This window comes from Anabrus simplex, chromosome 1 (assembly GCF_040414725.1).
Source record: "Anabrus simplex isolate iqAnaSimp1 chromosome 1, ASM4041472v1, whole genome shotgun sequence".
In the NCBI taxonomy this organism is placed as follows: Eukaryota; Metazoa; Arthropoda; class Insecta; order Orthoptera; family Tettigoniidae; genus Anabrus; species Anabrus simplex.
Window position 1 is genome coordinate 789,609,625 of NC_090265.1, and position 19,062 is coordinate 789,628,686.

General features: G+C 40.8%; 1 protein-coding gene across 3 annotated transcripts in view; it reads right to left on the bottom strand.

Moving 5' to 3' along the window:
- Positions 1-19,062, bottom strand: part of wts (serine/threonine-protein kinase warts) — a 252,134-nt gene that overhangs the window by 106,209 nt on the left and 126,863 nt on the right. The window contains exon 1 of one of the 3 annotated variants that reach the window (XM_067136257.2): positions 9,355-9,434. The exons of the other annotated variants lie outside the window; for them this stretch is intronic. The gene's annotated coding sequence lies outside the window, so the exon portion shown is untranslated. Of the gene's footprint in view, positions 1-9,354; positions 9,435-19,062 lie in introns of those variants that run through there. 3 annotated transcript variants of the gene reach the window in all.

The window sequence follows — 19,062 nt, forward strand, 5'->3', positions numbered from 1 at the left end:
ACGGAAACTGTACTGCAATATAAACTGGCATTACATGTTATAACACTTTTTATTGAGCCGTGCGACAAGCTTGCTGTGAACATACACGCAGTGTTTGGGAGATAAGTATTTTTTGTTTGTTTTTGGTTTGCTGTTATTGGTAGGGCCTGATAAACATCTATATATATAAAATTAGAGTTTTGTCTGTACATTGCTCAGAATTTGAAAAGAATGGTATTTCTGTATCGATCATGTCCACAGTAACAAGAAAATGCACTTTTTTACTTTTCCGTAATTTCTGTCTGTCTGTATGTATGTATGTATGTATGTATGTATGTATGTATGTATGTACACGCATCACGAGAAAACGGCTGAAGAGAATTTAATAAAAATCGGTATTTAGAGTCGGGGGTTAGCCGCTACAATCTAGGCTATAAATAATTTTATTCACGCTGAGTGAAATGGTAGTTTAGGGGAAGGCCTAAAATTCAATTCTCAAATATTTATATGATTAGTGGTCATATCGATAAATACGACATAACTAAAGTTATACAGAATTAAATTTCTGATCATTTTCGTCTTATGCATTTTTACTGTACCGGCTATGATAAAGATATTCATGAATTTGAATTTTTGTTGCTAAGTCCATATCAACGCCGAGCCCCGACAAAATGGGTAAACAGAATTTAATGAAAATCGGTATATAGAGTCGGGGAATAAGAAACTACAGTTTAAGCTATAAACAATGTTATTCACCCTGGGTGAAATGGTAGTTTAGGGGAAGGCACCTAAAATTTAATTTTTAAATACCTATGTTCTTGGTTATAGAGAATATAATTTCCGATCATTTGTGTTTTATTCAGTTTTAACGTACCGACTATGATAAGAGTGGTTTTTCAGAACCGGAAGACAATTAATAATGTGAAGGCCTACAATATCGAAAGCGCGTAACATAGATCAACAATAACATTACACTGGCCGTTGTTTGTTGTAATGTTCTTTGTCTCTTATGCTGCCGCTCAACTCCGATAGATGGGATTACTGCTGCGCACCGAATAAAACAGCCTAACTGAATATTGGCGGGAAATAGCTGAGGAGTTAGATAACTTTCTTCTTTAGCATGCCAATCCTCTGGTTCATACATTTTCTGATACTGCTGGTACGAAACACACTGGTTCATCATAGTATGCCAGCTATTCGATACCCACTCTGACGCGCTGTTTTGAATGAGCAGTGTGCGCACTCAAGTCAGAGGCTCAGTTAGTAGTAGTAGGAATAGTAGTATGAACTGGTCTGGAATTACAATTTAGCCCTATTCCAAATTATAGTACCACAATTCACCAAATAACTCAAAATACAACCTTGAAAAGAGCCGTTTCTTAGGAAAAGCTTCTTCCTCTTCACTTTCATTAAATCTACATTAATTTTATTCCAAATTAGCAGCGAAGATGTGGTTTCTTCTCTGGCTTGGAGGAAAAAATGCATTTTTTTAATTTTCCGTAATTTATGTCTGTCTGTCTGTCTGTCTGTCTGTCTGTCTGTCTGTCTGTCTGTCTGTCTGTCTGTCTGTCTGTCTGTCTGTCTGTCTGTCTGTACACGCATCATGAGAAAACGGCTGAAGAGAATTTAATGAAAATCAGTATGTAAGGTCCGGGAATAAGTCACTACAATCTAGGCCATAAATATTTTCCACAATGAGGGAAATGGTAGTTTAGGGGAAGGCCAAAAATTTAATTCTCAAATATTTATGTTATTAGTGGTCCTATCTTAATGAAAACCGGTATGTAAAATTCTAAAATAAGTCGCTACAATCTAAGCCATAAATAATCTTATTCACTCTGAAAGAAATGGTAGTTTAGGGGAAGGCCTAAAAATTTTTTCCCAAAGATTTATGTTATTAGTGGTTCTATCTTAATTAAAATATGTATTCAAAGTCGGAGTATAAGCCGCTACAATCTACGCCATAAATAATCTTATTCCCGCTGAGAAAAATGGTAGTTTAGGGGAAGGCCTACTGTAAAATTTAATTCTCAAATATTTGTTAGTTGTCCCATCGTAAATAAAATCGGTATGCAAAGTCGGGGAATAAGTCGCTACAATCTAGGTCATAAACAACTTTATTCATGCTGAGCGAAATGGTAGTTTAGGGGAAGGCCCAAAATTTAATTCTCGAATATTTGTGTTATTAGTGATGTTATTGACAAATACTATAAAAATAAAGTTACATAGTATTAAATTTACGATCATTTAGGTCTTAAACATTTTGACCGTACCGGCTATGATAACGGAGATATTCATGAATATGGGTTTTTGTTGCTAAGATGATATCAGCGCCGTCTCTGCTGCCATTCATCTCCGATAGATAAGTTCTTTTAAATTTGCTCTACGTCGCGCCGACACCGATAGGACTCATGGCGACGATGGGATACGAAAGGGCTAGGGGTGGGAAGGAAGCAGCCCCTACGTTAATTATGTTACAGCCCCAGCATTTTCCTGGTGTGAAAATTGGAGATCACGGAAAACCATCTTCAGGGCTGTCGACAGTGGAGTTCGAATCCACTACCTCCCGGATCCAAGCTCATAGCTATGCGCCCCTAACCGAACAGCCAACTCACCCCGTCGTACCGAATATAATAGCCTGCCTGAAAATTGGCGGGAAGTAGCTGGGGAGTTAGATAAATTTCTGATACTACTGATACGTAACAAACTGGTTCATCATAGCATTCGAGCTATTCAATTCCAACTCTGAGGCACTGATTGGAATGAGCAGTGTGCATATTTAACGGAATAATGGCATAGAAGTGTACACGGCTGTCTGCGGTCTGGTCATTGCAGCAATGGAACTTTGGATCGTAAGATCGCCACTGTAGTACTGTTCGTCAAAAGTGAGAAAATGTGCGGTTTATTAATTTGATCGAGTATTTTATATAACGTTGCTTTTAATCACTACATTCCTTCTGACGACTTCAGGTAGGAAAACCACAAGGACAGTCTTCCTGAGAATCCCGTAGCGAAGCACGGGTACATCAGCTAGTATGAAATAAAAGAATGCCCTATTTCCAAAAATTAGAAAACGTGAAGTTGGAACATTTGAAGTTTGTAGCTCAGGTAGTATTTAATGATGACACATTTAGGGCTATGCTGACATACATTGCAATATTTTACCGTGAGAAAACGTTCGCTTCTTGTACGAACAACGTTTTCGTACAACTAACGCATAGGGCCTACATATGGCTACTATCTGAAGCTGCAGTGCAGTTATGTACCATTACGCACACATACGTCCTGAAGCCGCAGTGAAGTGATGTACACAGAATTGCTTCTTACAAATTACGCATGCATACGTCCTGAAGCCGCCACGAAATAATGTGTACAGCTGCAGTACAATGATGTACTCAGAACTGCATCTCACACATTACGCATGCATACATCCTGACGCTGCAGCGAAGTGATGCACTCAGAATTGCTCCTTACACATTACGCACTCATATGTCATTAAGCCGCAGTGAAGTGATGTAGGCCTTCTTAGAAACTGCTTCTTACACATTACGCATGCATACTGCCTGAAGCATGGTACGGCGAATGGTATACGCCGAGGAACAAACGAAGCTATCTCACAAATGTCGCATTCTACCTCAAGCTCCTCTCTCGGACAAATTCAATAAATTTTAAATACATATATTAGGAACAATAGACATTCTTCCTACCTTCCGTAAGGTTATTTGTACTTCTCTCTCAAACACCCTGTATAATGCACATTTCAAGATTTATAGAAAAGGTGATAAAATAAAACTCACAAGAAATGTCCAAAAACATATACAGTATCTGGACATTCAACTAACAAGGGGGCATTCCCTACTCGTCAGCACCGATTTCGCTCAAATTTATAGAACATGCAGGGCTTGACTAGAAATGAAAGTACCCAAAGTGAGAACTCCAGATGGCCAAGCGAATAGATCCCCCTGTGGGTGGAGGAGGTAGAATAACACCCACGGTATCCCCTGCCTGTCGTAAGAGGCGCCTGAAAGAGGCCCTAGGGGCTCTGAACTTTGGAGCGTGGGTTTGCGACCACAGGGCCCTTAGCTGAGTCCTGGCATTGCTTCCACTTACTTGTGCCAGGCTCCTCACTTTCATCTGTCCTGTCCGACCTCTCTTGGTCAACTCTTGTTCTTTTCCGACCCCGACGCTATTAGGTTTGCGAGGGCTAGGGAGTCTTTCATTTTCACGCCCTTCGTGGCCCTGTCTTCCTTTGGCCGATACCTTCATTCATCGAAGTGTCCGACCCCTTCCATTTTTTCTCTCTGATTAGTGTTACATAGAGGATGGTTGCCCAGTTGTACTACCCTTCCTCTTAAAACAATAATCACCACCACCACAAAGCGAATAGAAAATAAAAATTAAAATGTTGACGCAGCTCTCGCACCGTATAAGCGACTTACGTTAGAGCGCACGCCGAGCAGTAGTTGGCGTAGGGCTTGGGCTAATATTTCAATGGTCGTGGGTTCGACTCCCCGAGTGGAGAATTTTTTTCTCAATTTTTATATTATTCATTTTATTTATATTTATTTATAGTCATATAGGACGTCATATTTTTAAAGAGCGCACAATTGTAGAAAATTTGGAGTTGCGAACTTTCCCGAAGTGTTCAAACAGGAATTATTCTTTTTTCTCCTTTATTGGCTATCTCCCATCCTTGGGGAATGTGCCATAAACGTGAATAGTCGTTTCGCTGTAAGATTCGTTTTCACCTGACAAGTGAAGGTTGCTCCTGGCGGCTGTACACAAACAATAGATTCTTGGCGCAGGTAGAAAAAAGTCTGACAATGAAATCCCAATGTTTTACCTTTTCTATGCCTTTTGCAAATAAATAAATAATTATTCACCACTTTGCGTAATTGGAAAATGAATAATATAAAAGTTGACAGAAAAAAATAGTCTCCACAGGGGGAGTCGAACCCACGACCGTCGACTTATTGCCCAAGCTCTTACCGCTACGCCAACAACTGCTCGGCGTGCGCGCTAACGTAAGTGGCGTATACGGTGCAAGAGCCACGTCAACATTTTTATTTTTATTTTCTATACGCTTGGCCATCTGGAGTTTCCACTTCGGGTACTTTCATTTCTAGCCAAGCCCTGCATGTTCTATAAATTTGAGCGAAATCGGTGGTGACGGGTAGGGAATGCCCCCTTGTAAGATGATATGCATCGTTACAGGCTACAAAAGATAAGAATCTTACATTCAAAATAGATCTAAACTAAATAATGATTCCTATTTTAAACTGGTCATTGGAACTTGCAGTCGAACTCACAATAACCGATGTCATTATATAACTCTCAAAAGAAGAAAATGCCACATAAAATATCTGAATTATCAACGCTGAAATTGGCGTGTATGAAAGTTATTCATTTCCAGAAGAGGGCAGAGAAATTAAATGACAAACGCAACAAATGTGGTCTGTATTACCTCGCAGATACAGAAATTTATACTACATAAATTGGTCAAATTGATGAACCATAATAAAATGTTAGTATTTAGGTGCTCTGATAAACACAACTGTAAGTTTGAACGTACTAACTGCTATGTTAACAGGATGTTTAGACCTATGGCATTCGTTGAGCCCATTTAGATACACGACGTGGGTACGAAGGAATGCAGGAATTGAATCTAATCGCTTCGACGAGCTAGTGTCAGTGAAAGTTTGGTTGATGATGCAACGGAATCACGTCCACAGGCCATCGGCGGTGTTTTTCGTGCATTCCAAGCCGCATAGCACACAACCGGCCTGCGGGCACCTGTCAACTCATTACATTCCACTCGGCCAGCGCCGAACAATCTCAATGTGGCAGAAAACACAGCCAAGTGGCTAAGAAAACGAAAACGGAGGACGAAGTGTCCATCTTTGTACAAAGAAGCACAAAGCCAACGCGACTGCACAGTGATTACATAAGGTTCTGAATGTGCTGAATGATGAAGTTGGAGGCAATCGAAGAACAGGGATTCCATGTGCCTACAGAATGAAGAGGTGTAATCCAAATTACCGAGATTGTTTCGGTCCATAGGGAACAAAGCATAGAATAATAATATTAGCTTATCTACTTTCACGGTTTTCGGGGACGCAGAGGTGCCGGAATTTCGTCTCGCAGTTTTTTAAGTGTCTGTAAAACTACCGACAGGAAGCTGGCGAACTTGAGCGCCTTCACATAGATCGGACTGAGCCGGGATCGAACCTGCCAGCTTGAAGTCAGAAGGCCAGATTCTACCGTCCGAGCTACACAGCCCGGCACAATGCTTAGACGCAGACACGATTCAATAATAATAATAATAATAATAATAATAATAATAATAATAATAATAATAATAATAATAATAATAATAATAATAAGCATACAACCTCATAGTTTGTTATGACTTTCAGTGTTCAGTCTGCAAGCCTCTGTGAATTGACTAAACGCCTCGTTCAATAAGGAACAAAGCATTGAATAAAAATTGCATTGGTTTTACGTCACACCAACTACTTATACCTAGCACTGTGGCCTCTTTTAGTTCCATATCCCTTTTTAAATAATCAGAAACCGAGTGAAACCATCGTCACTCTGGTCTCTCTATACTTCTCTTACCCTCCATGACCGAGCCCCTTATTGTCTTAGGTAACCCACACTCCTCCATTCGCCTCACATGACTCCACCACCAAGGCCAGTTTATGGGTAACCGCTTCATCCATCGAGTTCACTCCTAAGTCTTTATCTCCTCATTCCCGAGTACCCTCCTGCCATCGCTCTAACCTGTTTGTACCAGAGATCATTCTCGTTACTTTCGGGTCTGATATCTATCTCTCTCTCTCTCTCTTTTTTTTTCTTTACGTTGCACCAACACATATAGGTCTTATTGAGACGATGGTATAGGAAAGGGCTAGGATTGGGAAGGAAGCGGTCGTGGCATTAATTAAGGTACAGCCCCAGCATTTGCCTGGTGTGAAAATGGGAAACCACGGAAAACCATCTTCAGAGCTGCCCACAGCGGGGGCTCGAACCCACTATCTCCCGGATGCAAACTCACAGCTGCGCGTCCGTACCCGCACGGATCTGTTACTTCTAACTTATGAATAAGATATTCTGAGTCCTCCCAGGTTTCACTGCACAGTTGGTCTGAACACATACCAGTTTAGTCCGTGAGCTGACTTCTTTCTTACAGAATATTGTTCATCATAACTGCAAGTTCACTGCATTTGCTCTTCCACATTTTGATTCAATCCCACTTGTTATACTACTAACTTGAGAGAATACACATCCTGAATAGGCTACTTGAAATGATTTACATGTTCCAATATTGTTATCTCAACGTGAAAATCAATTCTCTTGCATGAATACACACCTGCCGTCGTATTGAATCCTGGATGCGCTGAAGTTAACGGAGGACATTTTCAACATTTGATATAAGAAAGTTTCTTTCTGGTTCCCGTGTGTTTTCCATGATCAATGTACTACGCAGAGTTCTAACATGGAAATAAAGCGTTTCCGAATTCGTGTCCATATAGGCTAACATATTTTCTTCTACGTGTGAGCAATGTGTCCTGAAAGTTTGGCCGTACCGTATAGACGGCAGGAGGTATGGAAATGCCTTCGACTGAAAGGATCACGGTTGGTGAAGGTGATGTATGAAGGAGTGGCGACACAAGTGAAAAGTAGTGTAGGAAGGACAGCGAACTTTCCAATAAGAGTTGGTTTACATCAGAGATCAGCCCTCAGCCCATACGCTTGCCGCTATGCAATTACAGACTCTTCCGAGAGGCTTTCTCCACCCATCTCAGAAAAAAACATACTCCGGAATAGACTTCAAATCATTTTTATATACGAACGCAATTCTGTAAATTCAACAAATGATGGAACTTGCTTTTACCCAAAAGTCATCAGATCAGTGGTATTCAACTGAGAAATTTGACACTGTCTCAATGAAAAGCGGTTCTTGGCATAAAAAGTTAAAACGTCGTTCATTGTGTTTGCTTGTGAACCGGAAAACAAGTTACTTTGTACGAAAATGTCCAGAGCTTTTTCTATGCTTGTAGGCGTCACTGCAGGCTTTAACGCAACATTTGGGTAAAACAGGAAAATACTTTGTTAACGGATACATTGCTCGTGATTTCGCAGGGATGAAAGTGCAAACCTCAATCGGTACACTTTGACTATTGATGCGGAAATGCAACAAGTCAATATTCATTCACAAGAGCATTTTTGACAGAAAATTAAACATCAAGATTTTTAACAGGTAAAATAATGGCGCCATTTTCAGGGCAATATTAACATTATTTGTCGATTATTTAAACGCTTCTTCCTTTACAACATGATCCATAATTCTTCGAAGCATGCTCGTCAACGCCTCAAACAAAAGCGGCTCATTCGGAAGCAATCATCTGGAAAATGCGAGCTTCGCAAGCAAAATGTTATCCTCTAAAGCGGAACGTAGTCTTAAAGCTACTAAAGTCGGGCGCCTTCCTAATCCTCTTTCACACACTGCACATGGTTGAGAATTTTAGTAAGGATCACGAGGTGAAAGTTGAATGGGGTTTATGGTTCCAATCTGTAGCTAGCTTCAGGTAGTTCCCGTCAGAAATTTTAGATATCGCTGGAGGTAATTCACAACCTGTAGATAGTAGTAGACAGGTTCCGTACATGGCAGGCAAGTAGGCATGAAATGAGCGATATTAATTAAAGACAGTTTGCCTCGAAGTGATGTATTTCAAGTCTAACCTCAATTTCCCGTAGTACTCACGTACTGAGGGGCTGTAAAGAAACAGATCATAATAATAATAATAATAATAATAATAATAATAATAATAATAATAATAATGTTATTTGTTTTACGTCCCACTAACTACTTTTTAAGGTCTTCGGAGACGCCGAGGTGCCGGAATTTAGTCCCGCAGGAGTTCTTTTACGTGCCAGTAAATCTACCGACACGGGGCTGTCGTATTTGAGCACCTTCAAATACCACCGGACTGAGCCAGGATCGAACCTGCCAAGTTGGGGTTAGAAGGCCAGCGCCTTAACCGTCTGAGCCACTCAGCCCGGCAGAGAAACAGATATGCCCACATAAATCGCTCATACCCCACCTGGTCATTTTCATAACCTTTTTATACAGTTCGCGAGTTGTATGTAACCTGCAACTTCCAAGTCCCAGCAATCCGTCGGGAATCTCTTCATTTTACATACATACTGTTACGTGCCGGCCCAGCGGTAGCCCCTTTCGGTACTTCCAGGAAGGGGCTCCCTTTCGGTACTTCCAGGAAGGGGCTGGTGACTCAGACGACATGGAATCTCCCAGCCGGACTGTGGGGTGAGGCCGGCATTTCCATGTATTGTTCTCGGCGGCAGGCTTACCTGCGAGTTCCTTGGGGATTCAACGGGAATGTTCTGCCTGTAGAGACATCGTGAAATTTCTGGATCAAATCACGCGAGCTATAAAAAAAAAGAGGCTAGCAGCCAGTAGCGTAGCCAGGATCGGCCAATGGGGGGGGGGGGGGGTTACAGTTACAAAATTAAGATATAACATAATGAAAGTGCTTGTGCTTGTGCGCGTCTGGTACGCGCATGCATGACTGTCATAAGGATACTGATACAAGAGTGAATTACTGTATGTGATATTCAGATTGCAATACACTACAAAATTCTTACTTTAAAATACAGAACAAGAACAATATGATCGAGGTCAGCAGTTTTATCTCAAACGGTATGTTCAGTTTACAATCTAAAATCTAATTTTCGAGGCTTCCTAGAAAATAAATTTAACACATCTGTTGGTTTTACAACTATGTCTCTGTGAATGTTCAAGGGAGCCAACCCGTTGAGTTGACTTTCACTTGTGGTATTTCTGAGGTAGGTTTTAAGGCGTCTTAATGTTAAAAATGATCTCTCACTGGCTGCAGTGGTGACAGGTAGGGTGGGAAACACTCTCAACAAGCAGTAGATTGCAGGGAGTTTATCTTGATCACATAAAAGAAGTTTATTGTTTACTGTCAGTTTCTATTTATTTTCTTTTTGTGAAAGTTCAATGGGGGGGGGGGTTCTAACCCCCAGTAACCCCCCCCTGGCTACGCCCCTGCTAGCAGCGGACAGTCAGTCAGAATTGGACTCTGTGTGGGAGTCAGTGTTAGAGTGAGTGACAGTTGGGCTCCGAGGTGGAGCCAGTGTGACGCTCAGTGAGTTGGGGTTCAGTGGCTGGGCTAAGGGCGACACAGGTGTTGGCTGCCGCTAGTGTCCCACCGAGGTTTGAACCAAGAGTTGTTGAGGTGGTGTCGGAGAGACCAGTGAGTGTGTGGACTGGATCGACGGAACGAAAGACTATACTGTGTGTTCGGGTATTTCTGCGTGAGGGAGGGAAGCCGCTGTCGTAGTGTGAAGGTAAATAAATGGACATGTGATAATGTTCGCTGTTGTGAGTACTGTTCTGCTGTTGAATCCTGTTCAGCTGTTTGGTTGCTCACTGCATGTGACTCTGTGAAGTATAAGTGGAGTCGAACCAACGAACAGTCGTCGTGTGTTGTATGGCCAGTGGTACTGTGTTCAAATCAAGCTGTCTACTCACGGCGGCTGTAGGAGGTGACTGGACTTTGGGAAGGTGAAAGTAAGGATTAGCGTCCCAGGTAAAGGAACGGGCTGGACCCTTGCTGCGCCACAAGGTAGAGAGATTTGTAAATAGACTGGTAATTAATTAGTGTGGCCATTCATAACTGGTTAAAATTGTTTGTGTTTGAATTTGCGTGTGTGCATTTATTGGGCCATCCTGAAATAAATTAGAGTAATGAAACAGATGGAGTTTTATTTGTAACAATACATATATCTTCATTATAGACTGTTATGCCTTTCAGCGTTCATTCGGCAAGCCTCTGTAACATCACTAACCACCGCCATAATACACTATTTGTAATAAGTCCTGTGGCCCCGTTTAGTTCTGTGCCTCTGCAATTTTTACATCTTTAGAAACTGAGTCTAACCATCGTGGTCTTGGTCTTCTTCTGCTTCTCTTACTCTCCATAACAGAGTTTTTATTATCCTCCTAGATAACCCATACTCCTCCATTCGCATCACATGACACCACCGAAGCCGGTTTATGCGTGCAACTGCATACATCGAGTTCATTCCTAACTTAGCCTTCATCTCCTCATTTCAAGCATCCTCCTGCCATCCATCACACCTGTTTATACCACCAATCTGCATTAGCTTGATTCAATCTCACTTATACTACCATCCTGGACAACACACATCCCAAATACTTAAAATGATCTACCTCTTCGCACTTTGTATCCCCAATATGACAGTCAAGTCTCTTGTATTTTTTACCTACTGACATCAATTTAGTCTTGAAAAGGCTCACTTTCATACCATACTCATTGCACCTGTTTTCCAGTTTAGACGGCAGGCTTACGATACAATCTGCCATTTAAGACTAAGTCCTTAGTATAGGCCAAACTGCTTACTACATTTCCACTTAACTGAATCCCTCCCTGCCACTTAATACTTTTCAGCAGATGATTCATGTAAACTACGGACAAAGGTGAAAGAGTACAGCCTTGTCTAACCCCTGTTAAGTACCTTGAACCAAGAGCTCATTCCATAATCATTTCTCACTGCAGTCCAATGCAATACTCTAACCTTAATTCCACAGTCCCCAAATACGGCGAACATCTTTTCCCTCAGTACTCTGCCATATGCCTTTTCTAGATCTACGAAACATAAAAATAACTGTCTATTCTTCTCATAGCATTATTCAATAACCTGGAGCATGCTGAAAATCAGATCCTGACAGTCCCTTTCTGGTCTGAAACCACACTGGTTTTCATCCAACGTACTCTCTCTACAAATTATGGCACCCTCCCTTCCAAAATTCCAGTGAACACCTTGCCTAGTATACTGATCAATGAAATACCTCAATAGCTGTTGCAATCCTTTCTGTCGCCATGCTTGTTCATAGGTGCAATTACTGATTTTGTCCAATCAGAAGATACCTTACTACTACTACATGCTAACTTATTATTCTATGAAGTCATTTTATCCCTGCCTTCCCATTATATTTCACCATTCTGCGTCTAATTTCATCTATTCCTGCTGCTTTATGACAATGGAGTTCATTTACCATCCTTACCCCTTCCTAAAGCGTCATTTCACCTCCTCATGAGCTCGTCACCTGGAAGATTTCCTTTTACGTTGAGAAGATTTTCAAAATATTCCTTCCATTCCCTGGGATCAATTATGAGTTAACCTAATTTACCCAAAACATGATTTATTTCCTTTTCCCCCTCCATATCCAAGATTATTTATTACTGTCCAGAAAGTATTTGCTTTGCTCTGTTTCTTTCATCTACGTACAATTCTCTGTCTGCATCAGTCCTTGTTTGAGCCATTTCTGATATGCCTTCTCTTTCATGTTTACAATCATTCCACCAAGATGTCTATTCTTCTCATAGAATTATTCAATAACCTGGAGCATACTGAAAATCCAACTCTACACACAGTTGTACCCAGGCATTCCCTTGCTGTTCTTCTACAGCATCCCTGTATACCACCCATTTCCTCTCTATATCCTGAAGCTGCTTACTGTTGTAACTTTTCACTAATCGTATCCATGCACTTCTAATTCCTTCGTTATGGAAACTTTCTACCCTTATTCGTCTTCAGACAGATTTCACTTTCTCTATCCTAGGCCTTATGATACTCAGTTCACTACAGACCAGATAGTGATCAGTATCATCGAAAAATCCCCGGAAAACCCGCACGTTCCTAACAGATCTCCTGAATTCAAAGTCGGTTAAGATATAGTCTATTATGGTTCTGCTGACCGTACCCTCCCATGTGTGGCAGTGAATAGCCTTAAGCTTAAACAATGTATTCGTAACTGCTAACTCCATACTAGCACAGAAGTCTAGTAAACCCTTCCCACTCCTATTAGTTTCCGTATCTTCCCCACTTTACCAATCACCCTTCCGTATCCTTCAGTTCTATTTCCAACTCTCGCAATGAAATCGACCATTAGCGCTATCGTATCTTTACTGTGGACTCTGACATCACTCAATGCTTCATAAAACTTGACAACTTCATCCTCATCTGAACCCTCACATGGAAAATACTCTGATACAATTCTCGTCCTAATTCCTCCAAATGCCTATTCTACTCACATGATTCCCTCATGTACGTGTCTAACAAACTATGTTGCGTGCAATACTATTCCCAATGAATAGTCCTACCCCAAACTATGCCCTTTCCTTTTTAATACCTGACAAGGTCACTTTATTATCTCTTGTCCCTTCCTCGTTATCTTCCCGTTACCCGAATATCATTAACTCCTAACATATCCAGATACATCCTCGTTGCTGACTCAGCCAATTCTACATTACTGCTTCCATAATACCCATTAATAATGATAGCTCCCCATCCAATTCCATTTCGTTCGTGAAATTGTTTCCAAGGAGTCCCTCACCTGTTAAATGGAATGGGGACACCGTTACTCCCATAGATCCGAGGCTTCTTAAAACGGTCTGACCAGGCGAGTTGGCCGTGCGGTTAGAGGCGCACGGCTGTGAGCTTGCATCCGGGAGATAGTGGGTTCGAATCCCACTGTCGGCAGCCCTGAAGATGGTTTTCCGTGGTTTCCCATTTTCACACCAGGCAAATGCTGGGGTTGTACCTTAATTTTGGCCACGGTCGCTTCCTTACAACTCCTAGCCCTTTCCTATCCCATCGTCGCCATAACACCTATCACTGGCGGTGCGACGTAAAGCCACTAGCAAAAAAACCGGTCTGAGCGTGCTCGGTGAAAATTCTGTGACGCAGGATGCCATTCGCCGTATTTTCTTGACACGGCACAAGCCCAAAAGCCTATACAATATCATGTCTATATTAATCAGATAACTGTTGTTTGTGTGTTTTTAACCACCAACTTGTCCGGCTCCATGGCTAAATGGTTAGCGTGCTGGCCTTTGGTCACAGGGGTCCCGGGCTCTATTCCCGGCAGGGTGGGGAATTGTAACCATAACTGGTTAATTTCCCAGGCACGGGGGTTGGGTGTATGTGTCGTCTTCATCATCAATTCATCAGTCAAGTCAAAAGACCTGCATCTGGCGAGCCGAACTTGTCCTCGGACACTCCCGGCACTAAAAGCCCTACGCCATTTCATTTTTAACGCCAAAATGTCTAATTAAGGCTTACTGAGTTCAATTGTGTTGAAATATAGTTTATAGTTGTACAGCATGGGATTTTTCTTTATAGTTGTACAGCATGGGATTTTTCTTATCACGAGCAAGCCATTTCTGGAATTTTCCGTCTGATTCTGAAAGAGTGAAAAAATCTAATTTAGAGTATTTTATTACAGGCCACCAAAACTGTCCCTGACCGCAAATAAAATTCTCCAGGTATTTCCAAATATTGACCACCCTGTTTTAAGACTGAACCATACTACACCTACCCTCTACCTACCTATCTACTGTGGACCGGTCGAAACTGGTTAGAAACTGCCAGGAGCTGAATCCGGGCATCTTATACTAGATAAATAAAGTATAAAAGGCATGTATCCAAAGCAGAAATCAATTTAACAATAAATAAGGTTTATTGACATAAAATTGGCAAAAGAATTAAAATGTGGGCACAAAACGAGTGAAATAGGAAATACATGGAGACGGATACTCACATGCATAGTCTTTGAGGGAACCTTAATCACAATCGAGTCATTTGACTCGTCAAATTCAATCTCATGGAATCCTTTTACACTGTTGTAACAGAAATATTGTGGAAAGTGATTCAGTTGTATTCAATTATTGTGGAAAGTGATAGTTGTATTCAATTATCAGACAGTGATAATTAAAATTCGATGCAAAGCATTCCTTTCTCAAAGGCAAGGCGTCAATAAGAGATTAGCTTTCACACAAGAAAAAATATTAACGTAGCTCCCCAGATGAGACAAGGCTTAAATCAATTATTTTAAAAGGAACATGGCTACCAACAATTTCCAAAGAGGCTGTATCCCTCCGAAATCAAACGTCAGACAAATAAAGCTGGCAGAAAAAGGACCAAATATGGAATACATGGAGTTTAAAAGAGGTTACCATGCTTACGAGAACAAATAAACATGAATCAAATGAAACAAGCAGAACTGAGAGTAAAATCCAGAAATAGGCAAATAAATTAGCTGAGCAAGCCGCGAACAATAGTAAGGCAATGATAGTAATAATGATAAAAGCAACCTCCGTAACGAAATGAAAAATAACGCAGATCCGATAATCACACAACTCTCTCTCTCTCTCTCTCACACACACACACACACACACACACACACACACACACACAGAGACCAAATATGCAAAGTAGAATAAATAATATAGTATCAAGACACGTTACGATAAGAACCGTAACAACATGACAAGAATCAGTTGATGGCTCATGAACTTGATCTGAGAGCACAGATCAAATACCTGGATCATCGCAATATAGGCCAGGCTCACCCAGTCAACACCACAACCAAAATTAACTTACACGCCGCATATCAAGGCGAACATGAATCGTACAGCATCAGCGTTAAACTATATAACAGAACATAAGCTCAGACCAGACATCGAAGCCGAAGAGAAACAAAAGGTCCCCAATCAAAAACCACAAACTAACTCACTACACACACGAAACAATCGGATCAGTGCTACCCTTCGCCTAACGCGAGGAACGATAACACAATAAGCAGACTTGAAGAAAAGGAAGGACACTGAAATAAGTCTGCAGTAAATAAATAAAAGAATAATACACAGAACAGGGATCTCCCAGTAAACAAAACCAACATAACTATGGCAAGCCAAGGAAGGATAAATAGGATAATTAACTGGAGACTGTAGGAATAGAATCCAGAGATTCTACGTAATCATATACATTGACAAGAAACAGACATTCATGCTGTGTAAATTATTAATCTTTTTAAAATACCAATCTCGTAGCCCAGCGCGTCCATCTTTTTTATTACCCAAGCCACTCTTGTCTCTCGAGCAGAGAGTAAACGAATCAAAGATAAGTTAAAAAGAAATGCTTCCCCAATCCTTCATTACATGATGTGCCATATGTCTAATCGGGATGAACTACATGTCAAGTTTGAGAACATACCAGTCACAATCGACTGATCTATGAAATCGTGACGAATGCGATATCAGAAAGTAAAATATGAAGGTAATTAGGTGTGGCACAACCCAGATGAATGTCTGCCAACCTGTATCTTTTCTTTTACAATTGGCTATACGTTGCAACAACACAGATAGGTCTTATGGCGACGATGGGATAGCAAAGGTCTAGGAGTGGGAAGGAAGCGGTCATGGCCTTAATTAAGGTACAGCCCCAGCATTTGCTGGTGTGAAAATGGGAAACTACGGAAAACCATGACATTTTTCTTACAGAATACTGTTAATCACAACTGCGAACTCACTGCATTAGCTTTGCTGCACCTTGATTCAATCTTTCTTCCTAGTCTACCATCCTGGGAGAACCCACATCCTAAATACTTGAAATGATCTACCTGTTCCAGCTTTGTATTTCCAAGCTGGCATTTAATTCTAATTTCATTGTCTGTAAGAAATATTACGTTCTTAGCACAGATATCTATAGAGCTTTCCTTAGCTAACTAGTTGCGCCTAGTTGCTTCGTAGAGCTTGGATGCTGTGATTCTGATATATCCGAGTTCATGCCAAGCCGGATCATCATTTTGTTTCAAAGTATGCCTTTCTGCTAACTTAACAGACTCAAACCGCATGTTCTCTTCAGCAAACTTGAGAAAAGAATCACTATCTCCACCTCTTTCTGCAAGTTTAATTGAAAGATAGTGCAATAACAGCATTTTGATGCAGATGCTTTCTGTGAAATACCTGCGCAGTTCATTTCATTTTCGATTTTGAGCTCTTTACCTGCAACGACTACAGCATTTACGAAGCTGCCATTAAAGACGCTACTGTTAGTTGTTACCCAAATACCTTGCTTCTTTTACCCAAAGCTTTTGCAGTGATAATTTCTTTCGATGTCCCAACAGCAGATAGCTCTGATTTTTTCCAGTAGCACTTCACAGACGTTGTAGCTTTCTCCTCACTTTGACGATGCATCCACATCAGAAATGCTACTGCATGTTTGCAACCACCTGTATTGAAAGAAATCAAAATGATGTCATATGTGGGTTTTCTGATAGCCCAAGGGGGCAAAGGAAGGGAGAAAAATACGCAGTGGTTGTATAGGCCTATTAAAATGTATAAAATCAACAAATGAATGAACAAATAATAAATTATAATAATAGTATGACAATGTTATACTTTCCCCTCTGCTGGCTTTAAGCAGGCCTACATACTGTACCTTATTAAGTTTGTTTTTTCTGTTTATAAAATTGTCTAGTTACTTGTATTATTTTTATGTATACTGGTATACCCTGCTTTGTAAGTTGTTGTGTTTCTCTCTCCACCATATACATTTAAGACTTCACAGTACATAGTTGTCTTTATATGAAATAGAAATCTTTTCCTCCAAAAGAGGTGTACTCATCAGCAAAAGACTTAAAAAGTGTTTAAGCCTAGTTCAGTGTTCGCTAACTTTATTTACTCACCAGATGATGCAGCACAGTCATGACATTATACACTGTCTATGCAGCACTGTTCCTCATCCACAATTAGCGTGACTGTATAATTTTTGGATCTGACCTTGTACTCAGGACATATTTTGCATTTTACTATGCATTTCCCACTTTGTCTTTTTACTTGAACATAACCTATAGCACTGTCACCATAATTTTCTCTGCAAGCACTGTAACATGAATATATTTTATTGTTCAATACAGGTGTAGAAAAATGAACTAGATATTTAATGTTTCTCTTTCATGGGTTTAGGAAGAGGGAAACCAGTTGCCCCAACCATAAATATACAGGGTGAACAAAAATGACTCCAGTTATCATCCTTCCATAGCATATATGAGTCATCAAGATTTTTCAGTAATTCACTTTTTTTGTGCACTTCACCTGGTAGAAATTCCTCCTAATTAGTAATTAAGGCACCTGAAACAACGGATCGAGAAGTGGGGTATATTACGTCGAATTATTTAGCTCGCGAGTGCGTGAGGTAATTTGGACCCGTGTGGCAGGAGTAGCATTGTATTCGAGGTATCGAGAGGAAGAACAGGGCGGCTAGGCAGGTTGTAGCCTTAATTAATATTGTGAAGTAAGAATGTGAGGTTCCCTTGGAGGTGGTTGTTAAGATGCGCGAAGCGGATACCGCGCTATGAATATGTTGATTACGGCCGGACATAGAGCCGATGTTTAATGTGATGCCATTGTGGCCAGAAAGAAAAGAAGCGAGATAATTTGCTGTGAAACAATTGTATGAGAGGACCCTGTGGCCGATGTTGGAAGTGGGTCGTGGGCGACATAGCTGGGAGATTTATGAGCCCCTTTAAACGGGAAGTAAAAGTGTTTTCTTCAGTAAAAAGGTTACTTTCCTTTCGGCACAGCGATTACGTGAGTTAATTTGAATAGTGCCAACGTCGCATAGATTCCAAATGTGCATTAAAATAAGGATCCCTCCAATTTCTTTCCTTAATTATTTACAGCGTGCAGGGAATTCCAGGTTAGGTATACCCTGTCTCAGAAGATCCTGAGTTCATTCCAGGAGACGATGAAAGTTTATGCTCACTGTTACCAACAGCGGGTGGCTTGTGCCATCTGTGATTCATCGTGTGTGTGAAATGTATTTGTTCTTGTCCATTTCTTGCAGGAAGTGATATGATACTCTGTCTATGATGTCTGGTATTCGAGTCGCCCTATGCTTGTCCACAGGTAGCAACGTTGTGTAAATAATGTCCTGATATGTGTATTGATGGAGATCCTAATGAAATGAGCGTGTTTATTATATTGCCTATTCGGCAATGATTCACTTAGGGAAGTGTTGTGATACGACTTTCAAAGGATTTGGAGTGTACATAGTAAACATATGCTTATTTCAGTTCATCCGATGTTAGCAGACTTATATCGTAGCTTGATATAATTTGAATGTATTAATTCTCGGGAGGTAAACAGAATTACAGCAGGGTATGGC